This window comes from Melanerpes formicivorus, unplaced genomic scaffold (genome assembly GCF_026170545.1).
Source record: "Melanerpes formicivorus ecotype bairdi unplaced genomic scaffold, bMelFor1.0.p_v2 SCAF_49, whole genome shotgun sequence".
In the NCBI taxonomy this organism is placed as follows: domain Eukaryota; kingdom Metazoa; phylum Chordata; class Aves; order Piciformes; family Picidae; genus Melanerpes; species Melanerpes formicivorus.
Window position 1 is genome coordinate 1269131 of NW_027142401.1, and position 10474 is coordinate 1279604.

Below are 10474 nucleotides of genomic sequence, written 5' to 3' on the forward strand. Positions count from 1 at the left end.
CTAAGCTATGGGGCAAAGGATGTATTATAGGAACCGATGAGACTATGATTGCCAAAGTTGATAACTATTGACATTATCCAAATGGAAAGAAGGTAAAGAGAAACGTTAGATATTCCGTGACACAATTGTTGCACAAACTGCTTTCAATCAAATTGTTTTGGTTTAGGGGCTCTTTTGCAAGCATCTTCCACACAGTTGGTTTGAAGGGAGAGATCCCATGGGCTGTTATGCATTTTCAGATCAAATCAATCCTGGGAGTCGCTTTAGAAGGGGAGTTCAATGTATTTTCTAAACACCATATCTCAGAGAAAAGGCCTCTAGTAACAGATTCCTACATCATGTCAAATTATAACAAATTGAATCGCAAGAAGCAGTTACAAAGCAAATATTGTGATCGGTGTTGTGGGTAAAATCGGAGCCGGGTTTAGAGAGGAATATTAACTCTGATTTTTTTCTTTTCTTTTTTTTTTTTTTTTTTCCAAATCAACAGTGATTAGATTTGTGTTAAGTTTAAAGACCTTTTCCTGTAGATGGCGTCCTTTGGGTACTGAGTAATCAATAATAATAGAGTCGTACTCAGGAGACTTTATTAAGCCTCGGATAATAAAATAATTAATACATTTTTTTTAGATATCTATTTATTGAAAGTGGAAAAAGCGTTGATTTATCATAAGCAAAAGTGTGTTTCTCCTTCACGTGGATGCAAATAAAAACTGTTTGAATAAATAAGTTGTTTCTGAACATTTTGTTGTCAATGTGTTAAATGTCCCCGTCATTTTTATTCAAACACTAACATGATTACAGCCAATTATATATTCACCACTGTTCTTTATTTTAGAGTAATTCTACTTGTCACTAATGAAACAGACATAATGGATCTCTACTGTTCTGAATTTTAAAGCAATTTTCTGTAATTTGATTGAATTATACATCGTCTCCGCTACTTTTTTTTTTTCTATTTCTATATTTTGAAATCCTATTTTCTTGAAAATTGCAGCTCTATTCCTATTTTGTTGTTCCTGAAGTAACGAAACCTTCTGTAACATTTATAAATAGAGCCTCGTTCCTTTTGAAATGTGGAATACCATCATTTCAGCCCAAACATACTGAAAGCTTTAGGCTTAAAATCCCTAAGTTCAGAGGAGCGCCTAACCCAATACCGCACGCTGTCCTCCTTGGAGATAAGAAGCAGAACATACGCAGAGAAAGAATAAAAAAGAAAGAAAAGGGGGAAAAAAAACAAAACACTGCGACGTGCAAAGGATTTGATCATTTTATTGTAACTATTTGGTGTGCTTCTTGGAGCGCAAACATACAAACACGTTAAGACAAGCAGTTCAGTTGCTAATATTTACCATGGGAGAATAGGTAAAGACGGGGAGGGGGGGCGGGGGGGGGAAGGGAAGGGGAATCTAACGCAAATTAGAGCATTCCAAGCAATTAGAGCGATTATTCATATACTGTGTGTACATTCTCTTAGGTGGCAGATATAGATAAGAAGCCCAGGAGTGACTTTGACTATCTTTAGGCACAGACAATAAAGGCGTGGAATGATACAGATGTATTTGGAGACGTTGCACACGCATGGAAAATATTACGCTGCGTTGTTATACTGCTCCTCGGGTTGTTTTGCTGAGGATGAGCTCTGAGAGGGTTGTTGGTGTGTTGTGGTTTGTTTTTTTTTTCCCTTGTTTTTCAAAGCCGAAAGCATGCCTTTAATTTAGCAATTGTTACCAACCATCAACGCGATGAGATATGATCTGCGTTGTCGCCAAACACAAATCAAAAAATGATACAAAGGCTTTCACAAGTTAATTTCATATGACAAAACACGTGCCCACCACAACAGAAAAAGTTAAACTATCGTTTGCGCATCGTGCGATTGCGTGAAAAGGTATCTCTCAGGTACATTTAGCACAGTCAGGCATGAATGTTTTTTTCCGCGATTTTATGAGCCAAAAATAAGGGAAGGCGCGGCAATTCCGGTGGCTCGCTGCGAGAGCCTTTCAGTGAAGCCTTAGCACAGTGAGACCCTCAGTGAGAACACGCTCCTTTGCTTTTGCGGGTTCACTATTTAACATAACCATAGAATTTATCTTGTAGTCGCCTTAGAAGGAAGAAAAAACAAAACCAACAAACAATAAAGTTATCTATTCCTAAACAGTGATCGTTTTATTAATTCAAATGTGTACAAGGACTTGCGAGCCTTTTCTTTACCCTTTCATTGATGTTTGAAATAAGTGTGAATATAAAGTGTAAAGCCATCCTCTGCTGGTATTCTGTCAGTAGGCAAATGGAATTTATTTATTTGTTGCAGTTTCCGGAGCTACGGCATGATTTCAACATTTAGGTGGAGTTCACACTCGATCATAATAAACATTGTTTTCTAAAACCCCCCTAGGAAACATAACCTCTGCGTGTGTGTCTGTGTGTGTGTGCGTCTGTGTGTGTGCAAGCCTGTGCGACCGCCCCATCTAAAAGATGGAGAAGAGAAAACACACAAAGGAGATGCATCCCGGGAGAACTCTTTTCTTTCAACGTTTCTCCTCCCCGCATTGTCAGTGCACAGAAAGTCTGTCTGCAGCCCGCTTCTCTTTCTTGGTCAAATTACTGTCGAGGCAAAACTACGAACCCCAGGCGTTAGCGAGGCACCGTCCGTGCTCGGTGGGAGGGACACAAATGGGATTTAACTTGTTGCCAGTCATTTTTGTGTTTGTTTGTTTGTGCTGGTGCTTTAAAAGCGAAACAAATTCCAGAAACAAAGCGGGGGGGGGGGGGGGGGGGGGGGGGGGGGGGGTGGATGGAAGAGGGGGTGGCTGTGGAGGGAGGAGAAAACAAGCTCTGTATAAAAGGACATATCATATTAAAATAATACATGAACACCACCCACTGATATCAAGGGTACGATATCAGCCCTTCCCCAAGAAACTTATTTAGAAGTGGTAGCGGTTATAATCATCCAACAACAGCCCCTTACCATCACTCCCCCCTTCCTCCGCTAAAGAAAGAAAGAAAGAAAGAAAACATGGAGACCACCCTGCCCGATATATAAAAATATTCAGAACAACCTACATAAAGAGTCAACTCCTGCGAGTCCCTCTCATGCGAGGAGACCAAGGAGCCAGCAAAGTCTGCTTTCCGGGCAGCCTCCTCGGCGCTGGAGCAAGCCTCGTCACCCTCGACACCCGCAAAGTGCGGGTCCCACCGCTACAGAGCACCGGCACCTCGTTCCGGCACCTCCTACTCCCGCCTAAGCCCCAGGCACGGAGAAAGCTAAAATCGGCTTTGCTCCCAAGCTCGCCAAACGCCTTCTCCTAGAGGGGTGTATAGCTGTTTATGGCTTTTGTGCTACTCCGGGCATTTCGCTATGGTTACAAGAGGGCCCCGGCGGAGGGGGGGTGGAGTGGGGTGTGGTAGAGGAGGATGTTGCGCTTTTGTAGGCCCTAAAAATTGTACACGCAGCTGATCCCGCAGAGCCCGAGATGCTCCGAGAAGAGGGGTTGCGGTGGAGGTGCGGTGCAGGGAGAGGGCTGTGACGGGGCGGAGCGGCTACGGGCGGGCAGCGGCGCGGCCAGGTAGGACGGGTGGGCACTCCCGGGCGGCCCTCAGCGGAGGCCTAGGATGTGCCATCACTGGGAGAGAGACTGCATCTGCTCTTGTGCTGGGGGAGGGGGAGAAGACCGAGGACAGAGAGGGGGGGCGTCTTTTCTCTAGAGTTACCGAAAAAACTGGGGGGAAAAAAAAAAAAGCCAGAATCCCATGTGTCATTTGCCAAAGATTACATTTATAAGAGGCTAAAAAGCTTTAGAACAACACCATGAAAATATTCCAGCAACAGTTTCTTAGGAGTCAAAGAGGCATCTAGAAGTCTCTTCAAGCACTATTTGATGGGGAGGTTTTTTTCTTTCCCTGTATTTTATTTCGCGATTCTTCAATTCAGTCTGATAACTCCGGCAAAATCACTATGTGGGTCAAGAATATTTTAACAGTAAACACAGAAGAAAATAAAACTATTTAAACCTCTAGAACGGTATAAAGTTTTTAACTCGTCCATTCCCCCCCCCCCCCCCCCCCCCCCCCCCCCCCCGCATTTTATTATCGTCGTCTCATAACTCTGGGGAAAATTCTTAAGAGATATTTTAATTTTCGGCTTGATTTCGGAGTTAGGTAGAGCTTTTGTTCCCAAGGACACGTATTACCCTGGCAGGTGTGACGGCTTTCTCATGCACGCTGGCACATAAAACAATAGTGACATTTAGCATCTAAAACCACTCTCATTTTAACGTTAAAGTTGGCAGGGTGTAAAAATACTCTATTCTGAAAAATTCTGGCAGTGGCAGCTGAACACACCAAATCTAGTGGATCCTCTACACTCTCCAGACAGGCTTGCAGTGGATGCTATTCTACAGTTTCAGGAATAAATAAACAAAATCTTCATCTTTCAATTAGGGCGATTTAATTCAGACCTCTCCACCCAGCGTGGCTACCGCGGGAAACACACACTCCAATGTTTACTCGGATCTCTTTCTGTCGCTGTTATATCTCGTCTTACATTTACGGCATCTGCAAAGTGTTCTGGCCCCTACAGCCATTGTTTCCCACTTCCACGTTGTCCGTCCAACTTCTGCCTGCCCAAGAAACTTCCTAAAGTTCAGCGGGAGGGGAACTCTTGGCACCTAGTTGGTTAATGTCATTGTTTTAATGCTACCTCTCCTCTAGCTATGCAAGCTTCCTGAAGGTACACAGTGCCCTGCTGGCTGTTCTTTATGGTGCATTGCAGCTTCTCAAGGATCGTCGATGGGAGAAATTTAGCTCTTCTTGAAACATTTAAGCAACTGAGCAATTAGTTCTGAATGGGGGAGGGGAGAGGGAAGACTAGAGAGCATGGGGGTGTGGGGAGGGGGGGCTGGGAGGAGAGGAGATACAACACAACTAGCCCGAAAACAACAGGGGTGAGGATGCATGGGAGGGGGACTTAAAATATTTGTATTTAAAGGGTGCTTGCAAGGTCTTCGGCACAATATGTGCTGCTCTCCTTAAAGGGGCACTGAGTGCCAATAACCATTAGTCATCCAGTAGAGACTTTTTATTACAGATCTATCTTTAGAGGGAGTTTCCCGAAGTCTCCGAAGGGAACTTAGCTGAGGATTTCAAACCCGGTCCAGTTCCAGTCACACAGTGCCTGCGTACGTGCTGCAATAGAAGGGAGAGATACTTACCAGAGTTTCGGGAGTGCGCGGATAGCTCAAAGGTCTCTTCAGTGTTCCTTTCCTCTGAGGAATACTGTCTTGCATCCGAGGCAGTTCCCAGTCGATATTTGATGTTAACATTTATGCTATCTCAAACACGAGGCTCTCCCATAGACATTTTTTCCAGGGTTTTCAAGCAAATTTCTCGGTGCCACAATGTTATGATGGAAGGATGCTGAAATGACAGGCCTCGTAGACGCTTGTCTTAATCATCGGCTTCTTAATTTAGTTTTAGTGCTGTGGTTTTGTGTGTGTGCGTGTGTGTGTCTGCGCGTGTGTGCGCGCAAGAGAAGCCTCTGACAACCTGCAGCTTCCTAATGACTGACGAGGCAGGGCTGCTGCAGCAAAGTAACACTTCCCTGGTGTGAAGACCTCTTACTGGGAAGTTTAGTTTGCTACTGTTCTCGCAATTCTAATCGTATAACCTGTAACCAAAAGCCATGGAAGAAGGATACAGCATGCTAAACAGACTAACTTCTGATCACTAAACGGTAGCACCACTACCAGCTGTTGAGGATTAACTGGAAGTTGGCTAGAGAAGCACACCTAAACTTAAATCTACAAATGCGGATAGAAGGGTAGACCATCGACTACTTCCTTCTCTGCCTCTTTGCTTCCATTCATGCATCCACCTTCAGTCTCATTCACTCCTCTTCAAAATATTTGACTACCTCTTTCCCTTTGTTAGCGCACGGCTCCGTCCCCATTCGCCATGCCCTAGCAGCAGGGTATCAGTGTCTACTGAGCAGCCCTTACCTTAATTGCCCAGGTAAACCCGGAATAAATAAGGCAAGCTTAGAGTCAGGGGGGAAAAGAATCGTGTATATGTACATCCAGGCATTTACTGTACCAAATGTGATATTACTGATTGCTAAACCGAAGTGTCCCGACTCGTTTCATGGAAGCATGATGCCATCGAAGCGTAGTTATTAAATACCCTTTCTTCATGGCTGAAAAAACCCTCATTCATTTCTTAAGCTGTCAGTACATTTTAGCAGCTTAACCCCTTGAAAGAGCCTGAGAGTACAGAGCGGCAATACTCGTGTGAAGGCTGGAGCTGAGAGATGGTAGAGGGTACGTTATATCCATTGAGCTTACAGTGGAGAGGGTCTGCTTTCCCTTTTATTAAAAATTTTGCCTTGAATTGGAAATAAAAATAAAATAAGAGAGAGGAAAGTGTGCACTTGAAGCGCTGTTCCAACGAGTTACATCCAAGAACTGCACAGAAATTGTTGAATGGCGCTTCAGCCTGGGCGTTGTAACTCGGCCGTTCGCCCCAATCCTGACCCCGGAGCTGGACACTCTCAGCCCATTCCCGCCGCTCATTGCGACAGGGTCACAGCGCAAGCAAGCGCTCAGGTGAGGGACTCGGTCCCCCTCCCCACCCCCCCGCACATCCACTCGTGTTTCGCAGGGTTGGAGCTATGCGCTTCCATTTCAGGCACAAGCTTCTTCTCCAGACACTCCACGAAAACTTCTCTGTTAGAAAATGCTGCCACGAGGGACTTTCTTACATGAATTTGAGCCAGAGCTGGAGGGGTCAAATCACCCGCTCATGCAGTGCTCTGCTGAAATGCACGGGAGTCGTGGCCAAGGCAGAGCTCAAGGAAGAAGTGGTGTTAGAGCAGGACTCCCAGAGTAAATATCTCCAGTTATATAAATGGAGAATTTCTAAGGAAGGAAAAAGAAAGAAAAAAAAAAAAAAAGAAAGAAAGAAAAAAAAAAGAAAGAAAGAAAAAAAGAAAGAAAGAAAAAAAGAAAGAAAGAAAAATAAAGAGGTACTCAAAAGTCCAACAGAAATAATAATTGACGTGGCTTCTCTTACATATCCTTTTCTGTCCTGTAAACAGTGAATTAATCTTCATGGATTCAGAAAGCTATGTACTACATATTGGACACAACATTTCCATTTTTGGTAGAACTGTATATCCAGGGCATTAAAAAAAACATAAATCTTCAAGTTTGTGCACAGAGCTTTATTCTGCCCTCGTGACAAATGACTAAATCTAGCCCATCAAACGTTTTAAAAGCTTATTTCTTTGTTAGCCCTTTGCTCAGAAACGCAAAAAAAAGATAAAACGTTTATTTTCTTCCCTGCTACATTTTCATCCCCGATTACAGCACAGAGTAAACTCAGCTTTGACCTAAGAAACACCTCAGCGCATTAAAATTTCAACAGGCAATGTCAGTGTTACATTAAACGAGAACTCCTCCAGTTCGCTGCAGAGCTGGGATTTGAATAAAACGTTCAATGTTAACAAACAATACACACGTTTGGCACTTTGTGTATTAAATGGATCAAAGGGATTTGATAAGGCACAATACAGCATTTGTACAGACCTGATTGAGTTAATATAATATCAGCAAATTTTACAGCGAAATGAATCTGTTTCTTTTCTTTGTGTTTAAAACCAGCACAGATTACAAATTTTAATGATCTGAAAATGTTTGGTATACAAAATCATGCTTATTTCAGTATTAGCAAAAACACAAGAAATTTTTCAACACAAACACCCAGCTGTGTCTATTTTAAAAGCAGTTCAATGACAGCTTGCACTTATGAGCATGCAATCAGCTAATTTCGCTTTTTTTTTCTTCTGTGTTAATCAACACTTTCCTTCCTGCATATCAGAGTACAAATAGTATAGTTACTCCACATCAGTAAATGTTTACGTAACCTGTCCTTTCTCAAGAATCCGGTTACACCGAATCATTACATGCTAGACCGAGTAGGAAAATGCACTGGGCCCAGCCACCCTAATGGGATCCTAGTGCACCATGATGACACATATTAGCTAATGATCGTCAGAATCATAATAATATGCAGGGAATCTTACCTTTCCTCTTACCCCTTTGCCATGGTAGAGCCAAGTCACAATCTTCACACCGCACTCTTTCTCGAGAATTCCCATGCATTCACTTCAGTGTAAAGCAATGAAAGAATTACAAATGGACATGAATATTCTTTTTTTAAACGGCATTTCTTTTTTTTTATATATATTAAAAAAAAAAAAGGTGAAAAATCAGCGTGTTCGATCATTGACTTCTATCTATTTTTACTCAGTAGCAACCTGTTATGAAATTGGATAAATAAATACAATTGTGGTGAGGTCATTCGAGGTTAATCCAATGCACAGAGTTCATGCCATTCCCAATTGCAATTGTTTATTACCGGTCCATTGTAATTGTTCTCGTTATTTACTCTCTCTCGCACTCTCTCTCTCTCCCTCCCTCCCTTACAGACATACACAAACACATATATAAAACGCGCGTCTACACACAAGCACATTTGCTGCGCTCAGCTCGAACGAGAGTTTCCCCGGGATAAATTGTTGTAGCTGGGGTTGAATTGCACGTCGGTGGTTTTTTTTGTTGGTGGGGTTTTGTTTGTTTTGGTTTTGTTGTGTTGTTGTGTTGTTTTTTTTTTTTCCCCTACGGAACTGTTTATCCTGCTGCACAAACGTAAACTTTAGGTAGCTTAACGCGGCGCTGTGCGTTGCCTTTGCCTACAGCTTCGCTTTGGATGCTACCAATTGCTCCCTGTCCATTACATATCCCTTTTTCCTTCCTAAGAAAGCTGCGCTATTTGTTTCGCTTTGTTTAGGGTTATTTCCACACACACCCCATGTTCCTCCCTCCTCTCCCCCCCATGCTGAAGTAAGAAACAATGTGATTTGGACCATTAACACGCAGCTCCTTGGCCCCTGGAAACTGAAGCCGTAAGCCTGGGTCTGTACCACTGCGTACGGTTACAGGACGTCAGGCAGAAAGCGACGATACCCGACCGCTTCATGAGCCCCGGGAACACCCGAGCCGCTGGCCCCCACGCCTTCCCCCTCCCTCAGCACGACTAAACCCCGGGGAACCGAAACCCCGTGGCCAGACACCACGGACCAGGCCGGGGGGTGGTTGGCAAAAAAAAAACAAATCGCGATAGATGCTTCACGGGTTATTAATATTCTTATTTATTTGTAACACCTGACACGCGGCCTGAGCTTTCCTGAACCACCCGGCAGCGCAAAGGAGGACACGGAAGGACTCCGACGCCTCGCGTCGTGCTCCAGCGCTCCCGCGAGCTGCGGTTGAGCGGTGGCTGCGCGGGGCCGAGGAGGGCGCAGGGGGCCGCGGAGCCCGGCGACCAGAAGCATAGGCAGAGAGCGGAGAAAGAAAGGAGAGCGCCTGCTCATTTCCGTGCCTTCCCAACTCACATTCCGGAGCGTGGCAGACACGGACCTAGCGGGCCGGAGGAAACCGTCTTCCCCGGCAGGCCGCGGGCAACGGCCTCCGTCCCTCCCGGGCCGCTGCCGGACCCCGGGCTCGCGGAGGTCGGAGGCCCACCCCGCCGTCCAGATGGTTAGTTTGGTTTTGGTTTTTTTTTTTTTTTCCCTCCCTCTCGGTAAAATAATAAATAGAAATAACCGACACCGGGGCCTAGAAAAATAAACTCCCGAGTGACTTTGTCGGGATCCGCAAAATAGTACCTCCGCCGCCGATGCGCCGCGGCTTCCTCACCCACCCGGACCCCCACCCCGCCTCCTTCGCCGCCAGAGGAGGGGGCTAAAGAAGGACGAGAGAACTTTAGTCCACCGGAGAAACTACGAAGTAGGAAAACCGGCCAGACCCGCCGCCGTGGGACGAGCGCTGTTTGTTTGGCGTGAGGGGATTTGTGCTTGGAGCGACGGTCGGGGGGACACGGAGGGGAGGGGAAGAGGCGCAAACCGCCACGGTGATGCGCCCCTGCGCCCGTATCCCTGCGCCGCGGGAGCCGCGGCGGCGGCGGCGGCGGCGGGGGGCGGGCCGGTAGCGGGCGGGCGCGGAGAGAGGCGGAGCGGCGATCCGCCATTGGCCGGCGGGCGGGCAGACGCGCCGGCACGCCGCCGGCCCTGATTGGTCGGCCGGTGGGAAAGGTTAAACCAAAAAATTTTTTACAGCCCCGGTGCGTGTCTGCAGCTCTGAAATTAATTGCGGCCAGGGCGGTCTGTATAGCCCGTCTCCGCTCGCTCCTCGCCGACCCGCGGCTGCGGCTGCTCCTTCCTCCCCCCTGCTCTGCCTTGCTGGGGGAACCAGGCACCATGAAGTAGCTTTTTTTTTTTTTTTCCCTTTTTTTTTTTTTTTTGTTTGTGTGTTGGGGTTTTTTTGTTGTGGTTTTTTTTCCTTTTTTTTTTTTTTTTTTGGTGTTGGGTTTTCAGAGGGTTTTTTTCCCCCCCTTTTTCTATCCTCTTTTT

At 45.6% G+C, this 10474-nt stretch overlaps 1 long non-coding RNA gene across 1 annotated transcript in view; it reads right to left on the minus strand.

Moving 5' to 3' along the window:
• The window catches only part of LOC137452124 (uncharacterized), a 41043-nt gene extending 35319 nt beyond the window's left edge, over positions 1–5724 (minus strand). Inside the window, exon 1 of the long non-coding RNA XR_010989973.1 lies at positions 5220–5724. This is a non-coding gene — a long non-coding RNA (uncharacterized lncRNA). The remainder of the gene's footprint in view (positions 1–5219) is intronic.
• Between the last annotated feature and the right edge of the window lie 4750 nt (positions 5725–10474).